Source organism: Heterodontus francisci, chromosome 30 (genome assembly GCF_036365525.1).
Source record: "Heterodontus francisci isolate sHetFra1 chromosome 30, sHetFra1.hap1, whole genome shotgun sequence".
Lineage (NCBI taxonomy): Eukaryota > Metazoa > Chordata > Chondrichthyes > Heterodontiformes > Heterodontidae > Heterodontus > Heterodontus francisci.
In genome coordinates, this window is record NC_090400.1 from 6,732,761 (window position 1) to 6,746,125 (window position 13,365).

Sequence of the window (13,365 nt, forward strand, 5' to 3'; positions counted from 1 at the left end):
TTACAACTTTTCAATATGGCTTTCCTTCACAGAAGTGGATACAGGAAACAGAGCAGTGGTTCCAATGCCTAATGTTTGTCAAATGGAACAAAACATAGACAAAGACCGTGTTACAGATGAGTCTTCCATTCTGGACACGGGAGTTACCACAGTTGGAGAAATTTTGTCCACAAAACAACTGATCATTCGTCGTGGCCTAGCTTTCCTTTCAGGACCATTGGTACTGGCAATTGGACTAGTGATACACTTTATTCTTGTAAAAGACACATAGACCCCAGTGAACATTGCAGAGATAAAGCAAGATTATTTTCTGTAACATGAGAAGTAAAACTGTGCCTGAATTACAAAAGAGGCCAAATTTCACACAAAATCTGACTGTGGCTGTTCAGATTCTCCAATTGATGTCTAAATATATAATAAAGAAAAATTTATTAACAATGATCAGTTACAAACAGATTTCCAAATGTCTCATAAACTGTTGATATTTCAGTTGGATGGTGTTAAAATTTAGCACTTGGAAAGACCATTTTCCCATTCAATTGTTGTCCAGAGTCCCAGTGAACAAGCTGCCTTTCTTGTGATCAGTTTGTGGATGCATTAGACTAGGCAAGCAAGAGCCTAACTTAGTCATAACCATCAGCCAATGTCCCAGACTCCAATATGACTCTCTCTGGATATGTTTCATCACACCAGCAGCACAGACCCTCCACAGGTGGGGATACAGTAGTAGACAGTCAATGGGGGTTACTGGCTCTGGGAGTCATCACATTGACCCCAGACCCCTCGCAGTATTATTGCATTAGGTTAAACATAATTAAGGAATCCTCCCACTGATTACCACCTACCATCCGTTCTCAGATGATGAATCAGTTTTGCTCCATGATGAACACCAGGAGGAAGCACTGAGGGTAGGAAGGGCACAGATGTACTGTGGTTGGGAGGCTTCAATGCCCATCACCAAGAGCAGCTTGGTAGTAGCACCACTGATCGAACTAGCCATGTTCTGAAGGATATAGCTTGCAGACAGGTGGTGAGAGAACAAACACAAGGGAATAGTGTACTTGACCTCATCCTCAGCAATCTTCTTTTAGCAATTACATGTGTCCACGATGGTATTTGTTGACTTGATAAATCATCACACAATCCTTTTCACACAGAGGACACCCTCCATCAAGTGTTGTGGCATTGCCAATGTGCTAATTGAGATACATTAAGAACACATCTAGCAGCTCAAAAGTGGGCATCAATGAGGTGCTTTGGCCCATCAGCAGAAACAGAATTGGGTACCACCACAATCTGAACACTCATGGCTCAGTATATTCCTGATTCCTCCATCATCAACATGTCAGGTGACCCACCCTGTTCTTTGAGTAGTGTCAAACAGCATGATGGGAGCAGCACTAAGCATACCTGAAAATGACCAACTGACCTGGTGAAGCTACAGCACAGCAAATGCATAGATTCTATACAGTGAAAGCTGCACTCTGTATGCAGAGCTACGCGATCCAACAACAACACCAACTTGTATTTATCTTGCGCATTTAATGTAGTAAACTTCCCAAGGCATTTCACAGAAGTGTTATTAAACAAAATTTGACACTGAGCCAGGTACTGAAATATTAGGGCAGATGATGGGAGGTTTAGAATTCATGTATGTAAACGCACAGATTATGGTGAATGAGATTGGTGAGTTACAAGCATAAATATCCATGTGGGAATATGACGTAGTAGCAATTACGGAAAAGTGGCTTAAAAATGGTGATGACTGGGCACTTAATGTTCAAGGATACAAAGTGTTCAGAAAAGGAATGGAAGGGAAAAAGGAGTTGGGGTGGCAGTACTGAATAGGGAATACATTGTAGTGTTGGAAAGAGAGGAGCTCCTTGAGGGGGCAGGGACAGAATCCATTTGGTTAGAGTTGAGAAGCAAGAAAGGTATGAACACATTACTGGGTTATTCTATAGGTCTCCAAAATGTGAGAGAGACAGAGAAGCAAATCTGCAGGTAAACGACAGAGATGTGTAAGAATTACAGACTGGTGATATTGGGGGGACTTTAATTATCCTAATATTGATTGGGATAATGTTAGAATAAAGGGTAAGGAGGGGGAGGAATTTCTGAAAAGTGTTCAGGAGAACTTCCTTGACTATTATGTTCTTGGTCCAACTAGCAAGGAGGCATTCCTGGATCTGGTGCTGGAACTGAGGTGAGGCAAGTAGGCCAAGTCTCCGAGGGGGACATTTCGGAAAGAGTGATCATCATATTGTCGGGGTGGAATGACGAAATGAATCATTCAACACCCAGATACAATTCAGCCATCAAAGAGTTTATTGATTACACCAGCGGGGAGCAGGCCTCTGGGCAATCCAAGTACCTCTTCATTGAACAAAGGAAATCAACAGGTCTTATATATTTACTCAGCCCATCCAGGCTGGATACAATCCAATTGTACCATTTATTGATTACATACATTACATACATTGCCAATAGGATTAATAATTAGGCATCAGGTGGCTGCGTGACCAAATTATCATGTCCCTTTGAGGTTAGCTTTTTCCGTTGTTCCCTCACCAGAGCCTTTGCCTTCTTCCGCAGGGTGTATCGTCTGCATGATCTACAAGCCAGTATTCCCCAGGCGAGAGCCAGTATCAATTGCACCCCCACCAACACATGTGATATTATCCTAATCCAAGGGTGAATGTTGATGTTCATCCCCCAATCCCATACATCCTCCCACCAGCTTGGGTTTTGAAGTTCCCATTCAGTATCTTCTTTGAGAACCTTTATTTTACTTCGCAATTGGTGGTAGAGCTTCACTGACTGACCTACCCTGTCCCTTAGCTCCTCTACTAGGTGTGGGATTGGGGCCTGCTCCAGCTCTTTATATTCCTGAAGATGATCATGGAGCTGATAGGTTGCATTCATGGTTTCCAGCTCCCGCTGTTGGATATAAACTATCCGGGCTTGTCCTATAGTGACTGGTTGTTGAGGGGTAAAACAGAAGTCTGGGTAGGGTATGGGGCAGCGTAAACTTGTGTAACAGTATGATAGTTTGGTGGTGGACACGCAGTACTTTCCTTTTCCCTGGTAACCAGACCTTGCAAAGTGCGATTAAATCCACATTCATCTAATTCCCCGTGTCCCACCGGATGGCACACGGTGATACCACCTTGCTGCTTACACCCAGTAAGGGAGACTCCATACAGAGTCTGGTTTTTCCGTAATGCATGAATCTCTGTCAGATAATATCGGAGGGAGGTATTGCCCTGTATAATGCCGATGTTCTCCAGCTGGTAGTGAAGGTATGGCCCGGTATCCGCAGTCACAATGGGAATCATAAGGACCATTCCTATTCCAATGACATGGCTAACTTCGCAATTGGGGACTACTGGATATACCCTGGTCAAACCCTTTAGAGTGCAGTTGTCCAGTATTCCCCTGAGTCCAGCTAACTGGGCCAACCGTGGGCTATCCATCCAATCTGGTACCTCCCACTTTGGATCTGATGGAGGTTGTGTCTCATTTGTTCCACCATTCACAGCCCACAAGCCTGGCACAATTGTTCCTTTCGAAGCTTTCCTGTGTCCTCTCGTTCTCTGTCGATCAAGGTCTTGGATGGGCCTTCAGTACCGCTATCCCATCTAATTGTATTTCCATGGTTCTCTGCCCCAGACCTGTTTAATCTAATTGGGTCCCCTCAACTCAAGTCACAAGGTCTTTCATTATTCCTTTGAGCTGTTCCACCTTTTCATTCACCCCTTGTAGATCTAATGAATTAACTAAGGAGGTTCCTGTATTAACTCCTGTGATAACCTCATTCAAGGTTTCCCTTTTGTGCCTATGAAATACACTACGTCCCCAAAACCTGGTATCTCCTGTGGCATCTGCATCTTGTCACATTATAACAGTGGTTAACATACTGTACATATTTCTGGCCTGTTCTGGACAATACTCTGGCATCTGGATGCCTGAGACTTTGATCAGCACAGGCACAATTTCATGTTTCACATGATCATACAGTATCTCTCCCTCATTTAATAAAACAATTGTACAAAGCCCCATTGTCCATGTGATTCCCTCCTGCACTTCTCTTTTCCGTCCATTGGGGGTCCAGTGGTAGGTCTTCATTCCCGGGTGTCTGCATCTGTCCCAGGTTTCCAGATAGCCGCATGAAGGCCCACAGCCACTGCAGTCCCCTCATCCTGGCTGGTCATTTCTGTAAGTTAAGCAAAAGGTCCTGGTCGTCACCAGGGGTTAGATCTTGTCTGCATGGTTTCTCCCCTGTGTGGGCCGAATACGTCCTGAGTTGTAGGTGTTAATCTTTATCCACTACATTTGTATCATTTTTATTTCCTCGAGGTCACGCGCTTGGTCATGTTGTACCTGAACCAGACCCCTCTGGGCTTGTGCCCAGTCAGTTATCCATTTAAAAATGGCCCATGTCCCTGTTTGTTACAGTGTTTACACTTCCTACGGCTGTCACGCTTTGGGGCTCTGCATTCTGCGCGGCGGTGGCCTGGCTTATGACAGTTGAAGCACGTCTCAGGCGCCCCCTCTATCGCTGCCACCTTGCCGGCCTCGGTGTCTAATGCAGCTATTTTTGCTTCTTCTGATTATCTACGGCTGTTGCCTAGTGCTCTAAGTCATTGTAGTTGTTAGCAGTCAACAGTCTGGTTTTTATGATTGCTCGGTGTGCTGTGCTGAGACCATCTTTATACATTTGTATAAAGGCAGGGTTCACTGTGCCACTGTGCGCAACAAAAGCCTCAAACTTTCCGATGCCATAGTCATGCGCACTTTCCCCCTTGTTCTGGGTTACCCCCACCACTAGATTCCAATTGATCGGGACTAGTCCCAGGGCTGCTGCAATGTCAGCTTTAAACGTCACAAGGGTCTGCTCCTGCTGCTGTGCAGTGGCAGCCAGATCTGCACACCAAGTTCCATCTTGGTGTTTGGCTTGTAACTGCCCCCAGTAGTTCTCGGGCAATTTAGTCCTGACCAATGCGACTATGTCCCGGTTGTGGAGGTTGTGGCATATACGCATCTCCCTTAATTTCTGCCAAAATGCCTCGATGTTCTGTCTGGCCTTTAGGACAGGCAATTTGTCCAGTAATTTTAGCATATCACTAGGGGACAGTTATGTCATGCGTAACTGTGCAAGTCTGCGGGGTTGTGTCCGCTGGCCAGGCTGACCGGCTTGTGGGGGAATAGAAGGGGTGTATTCGACCTTCACGGGGGCAGTTTTTAATAACCCCATGGATGCGGACGGGGGAGGCGAATCCCAACCTCCTTGATTGTAATTGTTCGCTTCCTCCTCTAGTGATCCCCAATCTCCATCATTTTCCTCATTAATCGGGGCACTGGGTTAGTTTTCTAAAGCTGGCACTACGGTCTGTCCGGACATTACGACAGCTTGTCTTTTGTTCTGTATAAACTGGTTTAACCATTTTATTAGCTTTACATGGGCTCGAAGTATCAGAACCCAGGCTTTCTCATCTTTATCCTTTTTCTCTTTTCGCCACCATTCCCTTTGTTTTGCGGGAGTGTCATGGGGATTCCAATTGGACCTAATCGTCTTATCAATAAGCTTCTTGTTCTCAGTTGCCAAATGGCACGTAAGAGACCCCTCCGATTCCCAATCGAGCTCTGCTTTTTCACTTGCCATGCTTGGATAGGATTAATACCATTTAAAGTCTACTCTCGGGTCCGCTTTTCTGTCCAGCGCTACTTGGAGTAAACCATCACTTCGCCGACTGTCGGGTCACAAGTCCGTCATAATTCTTACAACAGACTTATAATAAAATACTTTAAACAATTCCTGACAACGCTTCTTACTGAACTACCTACCACCCTTTGACGCATTGCCTGGACCTTTAAGTTTCGATACGAGACCGTTAGGGGACACCGAGCGAGCCAGGGTTACAGTTTACTATGAAGACAAGGTACTCACATAGTCTGATCCCTTCACCCGTCGGTGGTCCACACTTCTCGTATCCTGCCAACAATGCCAATTGTCGGGGTGGAATGACTAAATGAATCATTCGACACCCAGATCCGATTCAACCATCAAAGAGTTTATTGATTACACCAGTGGGGAGCAGGCCTCTGGGCAATCCAGGTACCTCTCCACCGAACAACGGAAATCAACAGGTCTTATACATTTACTCAGACCTTCCCAGCCGGATATAATCCAATCGTAACATTTATTGATTACATACATTACATACATTGCCAATAGGATTAATAATTAGGCATCAGATGGCTGCGTGATCAGATCATGGTCAGTCCCTGACCATTCTCATAATGTTTTCCAGACCCCTTATCAACTATCCTTGGGCCTCCATAATGAATCTTTCTACTTAGCTCATCCTTTTCTGACCCACATTCCTAATTCCTTTGTGTAGCTAGCAGTTAGACAGGCAGTTGCCCATGCACTGATGGAGAGGCCCTGCTGTGTCAGTCTAACTGTCTGTGTTTGCAGTAATATTCACAGGAATGTGATTGAACTAACCTAGCCCCACAATGCCTTCGGTAAATACTCCATTTTGTAACAATATCTGGCTATACTCCATCTTGTCTATATAGCTGCGTCGCTGCATCGGCCACGACTACGCCCAACAATATCATAAGGTTTAGATCAGGGTGTGCAATCTTTTTGTGTGAGAGGCCACATTATAATTCTTTTCCTACAGAGGGGCGAGTGAGCTAATTTCAGAAAGATGAAGGTATTAGAAATGTAATTTACTATCAATCAAAACAACAAAAAATGTGCATTTTTGTGAACAAGCTTTAAATGTAAAGAATAGTTTATTAACTTACTTTCTCATCAGCATGTTGAACACTGATTTAGTGAGATACCTGGCATTGTTTTTGCTTGCACAAGTAGACAATGCTTGCCCGCACGCTTGATATAGCGATGCAGAGTATTCTAGATAAATGTCCATCTGTCAGGAGTGATCTTGACCGCTCTCTCTGAGGTCTTTCTCTCCCTCTCTCTGTCTCTCTCTCACTCTCTCTCTCTGTTCCCCTCTCTCTGTCTGTCTCTCTTGTATGTGTCTCTCTTTGTCTCTGTCTCTGTCTCTGTCTCCCTTTCTGTATCTCTCTGTTTCTCTCTCACTCCTCTGCATCTGTGTATACCCCAGGGCCTGGTTTACCCCAGCACCCTATCCGCGGTTGCCCTAGCACCCTACTCCTGGTTACCTCAGCACCCTACTCCTGCTTACCCTGGCATCCTGCCCCCAGGGCCGTGGCCAGGTTCCTCCCAGCTGTTCAGGTGATTCCTCCTCAGTGATAGTGGTGGAGATGAAGAGCCCAGGGCCTGAAGCCCAGGTTGAGTCTGTCTGCAGGCAGAGCCAGTGCTTGGCCTGGGCCCCAAGCTTAAGATCAGGAAGGTCACACTGGGAATGGCGTTCAGGTGGGAAGTGCCAGCAGGATACAAGAAGGGCAGCTCAGGACAGGCGACGCCGTCTTACAAAAGGAGCCAGAACATCAGGTACTGAAGAGCGTCCAACATCTTGGTGAAGGAGGACATGTGCAGTGAGGCGTCTGCACCACGTCAATAGTGGAGCTGCAACCATTGTCAGTCACAGAAAGATTTGGCGGGCCAGAAGAAGCCAATAACTGCGTTATGATCAGGTGAGAAGGGGTCAAAGGGCTAGTCACTTGTCCTTCTCCTTGTTTGACTGCAAAAGGTTTAATTATTTTTTTTAAGTGGATGTACTGGCCAATCCAGTGAGTGTTTGATTATTTACATGCTATGATCATAAAAAGAAGCAGACAGACAAGTTTTCTTGAATTTAACAAAGAAAGAGGTTAGCTTTATTGTACTGAAACAGATCTAAGTAAAATAATAAACTACTCTCAAACTTTTACACACACACACAAATAGGTTACAGATAGGGGAAGGGTAGTTTGGTTGAGTTAGAGTCCATAGAACAAAAATAAAGGTATACAGTCTGTGGACTTTGTTACTCAGCTGGCTTTTAGCACAATTTGGTGGTCCTGAGGCTTGCGATTTGAAGAGATAGATGGCTAATTCATGGGTCTGTTGGAGACAACAGTGCAGATAAGGAGGTGGCAGCATAGTGGTATTGTCACTGGACTAATAACCCAATAGACCCAGTGTATTGCTCTGGGGACATGGGTTCAAATCTCACCACAGCAAAAAGCAGGATTTGAATTCAGCTAATCAAAATCTGGAATCCTAACAGAGAGTTGGAGAAAATGTGTTTTTTTTCCCAGGCAGTGACTAGTGGGGTACCACAGGGATTGGTGTTAGGACCTCAGCTATTCACAATATATATTAATGATTTAAATGAGGGAACTAAATGTAATATCTCCAAATTTGCAGATGGCACAAAACTGGGTGGGAGGGTGAGTTGTGAGAAGGATGCAGAGAGGCTTCAGGGTGATTTGGACAAGTTGAGTGAGTGGGCTAATGCATGGCAGATGCAATATAATGTGGATAAATGTGAGGCTATCCTCTTTGGTAGCAAAAATAGGAAGGCAGATTATTATTTGAACGGCTATAAACTGAGAGAGGGGAATATGCAGCGAGACCGAGGTGTTCTCGTACACCAGTTGCTGAAGGTAAGCATGCGGGTACAACAGACAGTAAAAAAGGCAAATGGTATGTTGGCCTTCATAGCGAGAGGATTTGAGTACATGAGCAGGAATGTCTTGCTGCAATTATACAGGGCCTTGGTGAGGCTACACCTGGAATATTGTGTGCAGTTTTGGTCTCCTTATCTGAGGAAGGATGTTCTTGTTATAGAGGGAGCGCAGTGAAGGTTTACCAGACTGATTCCTGGGATGGCGGGACTGATGTATGAGGAGAGATTGAGTCAGTTTGGATTATATTCGCTGGAGTTCAGAAGAGTGAGGGGAGATCTCATAGAAAGCTATAAAATTCTAACAGGACTTGACAGGGTAGACGCAGGAAGGATGTTCCCGATGGTGAGGGAGTCCAGAACCAGGGGTCATAGTCTAAGGATACGGGGTAAACCTTTCAGGACTGAGATGAGGAGAAATTTCTTCAACCAGACAGTGGTGAGCCTGTGGAATTCACTACCACAGAAAGCAGTTGAGGCCAAAACATTGTATGTTTTCAAGAAGGAGTTAGATATAGCTCTTGGGTCTAAAGGGATCAAAGGGTATGGGGCAAAAGCGGAACAGGTTACTGAGTTGGATGATCAGCCATGATCATAATGAATGGTAGAGCAGGCTCGAAGGGCTGAATGGCCTACTCCTGCTCCTATTTTCTTTGTTTCTATGTTTCTATGGATTCAAAAGCTATTCTAATGATGGCCATGAAACCATTGTCAAATGTTGTAAAAAACCATCTGGTTCACTAACGTCCTTTGGGGAAGAAAATCTGCTGTCTTTACCTGGATGTGACTCCAGACCCACAACAATGTCATTGACCCTTAAAAGCCCTCTGAAATGGCCTAGCAAGTCACTCAGTTGTATCGAACCGTTACAAAGTCTAAGAAAGGGAATGAAACTGGACAGACCACCCAGCATTGACTGAGGCACTGGAAACAACAACGACAAACCCAACCATGTCGACCCTGCAAAGTCCTCCTTACTAACTTCTGGGGGCTTGTGCCAAAGTTGGGAGAGCTGTCCCACAGACTAGTCAAGCAACAGCCTGACATAGTCATACTCACCGAATCATACCTTACAGACAATGTCTCAGAGACTGCCATCACCATCACCGGGTACGTCCTATCCCGCCGGCTGGGCAGACCCAGCAGAGGTGGCGGCACAGTGGTATGCAGTCAGGAGGGAGTTGCCCTGGGAGTCCTCATCATCGACTCCAGACCCCATGAAGACTCATGGCATCAGGTCAAACATGGGCAAGGAAACCTCTTGCTGATTACCACCTACGCCCTCCATCAGCTGATGAGTCAGTTCTCCACCATGTTGAACAGCACTTGGAGGAAGCACTGAGGGTGGCAAGAGCGCAAAATGTGCTCTGGGTGGGGGACTTCAATGTCCATCACCAAGAGTGGCTTTGTAGCATCACAACTGACCGAGCTGGTCGGGTCCTGAAGGACGTAGCTGCTGGACTGGGTCTGCGGCAGGTGGTGAGGGAACCAACAAGAGGAAAAAACATACTTGACCTCATCCTCACCAATCTGCCTGCCGCAGATGCATCTGTCCATGACAGTATTGGTAGGAGTGACCACCGCTCAGTCCTTATGGAGCCAAAGTCCCGTGTTCACATTGAGGATACCCTCCTTCCTGTTGTGTGCACTGCCACTGTGCTAAATGGGATAGATTTCAAATAGATCTTGCAAAGAAACACTGGGCCATCAGCAGCAGCAGAATTGTACTCAACCACAATCTATAACCTCATGGCCTGGTATAGCCCCCATTCTACCACTACTATCAAGCCGGGAGACCAACCCTGGCTCAACGAAGGGTGCAGGAGGGCATGCCAGGAGCAGCACCAGGCATACCTCAAAATGAGGTGTCAACCTGGTGAAGCTGCAACGCAAGACTACTTTTACCAAACAGCACAAGCAGCATGCAATAGACAAAGCTAAGCAATCCCATAACCAATAGATCAGATCTAAGTCCTGTAAAGTCCAGTTGTGAATGGTGGTGGTCAGTTAAAGAACGAACTGGAGAAGGTGGCTCCACAAATATCCCCATCCTCAATTATGAGGGAGCCCAGCACATCAGTGCAAAAGACGAGGCTGAAGCATTTGTAACAATCTTCAGCTAGAAGTGCCAAGTTGATGATCCTTCTTGGCCTCCTTCTGAAGTCCCCAGCATCACAGATGCCAGTCTTTAGCCAATTCGATTCACTCCACCTGATATCAAGAAATGACTGAAGGCACTGGATACTGCAAAGGCTATGGGTCCTGACAACATTCCGGCAATAGTACTGAAGACTTGTGCTCCACAAGTAGCTGCGCCCCGAGCCAAGCTATTCCAGTACAGCTACAACACTGGCATCTACCCGGCAATGTGGAAAATTGCCCAAGTATGTCCTGGCCACAAAAAGCAGGACAAATCCAATCTGGTCAATTACCGCCCCATCAGTCTACTCTCAATCATCAGTAACGTTATGGAAGGGGTCATCGACAGTGCTATCAAGCAGCACTTGCTCAGCAATAACCTGCTCAGTGACACTCAGTTTGGGTTCTGCCAGGGCCACTCAGTTCCTGACCTCATTACAGCCTTGGTCCAAACATGGACAAAAAAGCTGAACTCAAGAGGTGAGATGACAGTGACTGCTCTTGACATCAAGGCAGCATTTGACCGAGCATGACATCAAGGAGCCCTAGCAAAACTGGAGTCAATAGGAATCACAGGGAAAAATATCCGCTGGTTGGAATCATACCTCGCACAAAAGAAGATGGTTGTGGTTGTTGCAGGTCAATCATATCAGGTCCAGGACATCACTGCAGGAGTTCCTCAGGTTAGTGTCCTAGGCCCAACCATCTTCACCTGCTTCATCAATGACCTTCCTTCAATCATAAGGTCAGAAGTGGGGATGTTCTCTGATGATTGCACAATGTCCAGCACCATTCGTGACTCCTCAGATATTGAAGCCATTCGTGTGGAAAGGTGGTGGAGGCGGGGTCATTGAATATTTTTAGGGCGGAGGTAGATAGATTCTTGTTAGGCTGGGAATCAAAGATTATCAGGGGTAGATGGCAGTGTGGAATTCGAGACAGAAACAGATAAGCCATGATCTTATTGAATGGTGGAGCAGGCTCGATGGGCTGAATGGCCTACTTCTGCTCCTAATTCAGATGGTCATATGGAAACAGCTTTCCATTCACAAAAACATCCATCGACAACTATCTTTTGTTTCCTGCCACTGAGCCAATTTTGGATCCAACCTGCCACATTCCCATTTATCCCATGGGCTTTCATTTTTCTGACCAGTCTACCATGCGGGACCTTGTCAAATGCCTTACTATAATCCAAGTAGACCACATCCACTGCACTATCCTCATCAATCCTCTTTGTTACTTCCTCAAAAAACTCACTATCCCTGATTAACCCATGCCTTTCTAAGTGGCAATTTATCCTGTCCCTCAGAATTGATTCTAATAATTTACCCACCACTGAGGTTAGACGAACCAGCCTATAATTATTTGGCCTATGCCTCTCGCCCTTTTTAATCAATGGTGTAACAGTCACAGACCTCCAATTGTCTGTATCTAGTAAGAATTTGAAGATGATCCGCAGTGCATCTGAAATTTCCTCTCTGGCTTCCTTTAAGGACCTGGGATGCAATCCATCTGACCCTGGCGATTTATCCACTTTCAAGGCTGTCAGATCTTCTAGTACTTCTCCTCTCATTATAGAAACATCGAAGCAGGAGCAGGCCATTCGGCCTTTGAGCCTGCTCCGCCATTGAATACGATCATGGCTGATCATCCAAACTCAGTAACCTGTTCCCGCTTTCTCCCCATATCCATTGATCACATTAGCCCTAAGAACTATATCTAACTCTTTCTTGAATATATTTAATGATTTTATTATTTAGAGATACAGCACTGAAACAGGCCCTTTGGCCCACCGAGTCTGTGCCGACCATCAACCGCCCATTTATACGAATCCTACTTTAATCCCATATTCCCACAATTCCCCTACCACCTACCTATACCAGGGGCAATTTACAATGGCCAATTTACCTACCAACCTGCAAGTCTTTGGCTGTGGGAGGAAACCGGAGCACCCGGCAGAAACCCACGTGGTCACAGGGAGAACTTGTAGACTCTGCACAGGCAGTACCCAGAATCGAACCCGGGTCGCTGGAGCTGTGAGACTGTGGTGCTAACCACTGCGCCACCTCAGCTGCTTTCTGTGGTAGAGAATTCCACAGGTTCACCACTCTCTGGGTGAAGAAATCTCTCCTCATCTCAGTCCTAAATGGCTGACCCCTTATCCTTGGACTGTGACCCCGGTCCTGGACTCCCCCACCATCGGGTACATCCTTCCAGCATCGAGTCTGTCCAGTCCTGTTAGAATTTTGTAGATTTCTATGAGATCCCCTCTCATTCATCTAAACTCTAGCGAATACAAGCCTTATCAACCCAATCTCTCTTCATACATCAGTCTTGCCATCCCAGGAATCAGTCTGGTGAACCTTTGCTGCACTCCATCCATAGCAAGAACATCCTTCCACAGATAAGGAGACCAAAACGGCACACAATTCTCCAGATGTGGTCTCACCAAGGCCTAGTATAATTGCAGCAAGCCATCTTTGCTCCTGTACTCGAATCCTCTCGCTATGAAGCCCAACATACCATTTGCCTTCTTAACTGCCTGCTACACCTGCATGCTTACTTTCAGCGACTGGTGCACAAGGACACCCAGGTCTCAGTGCACCTCCCCTTT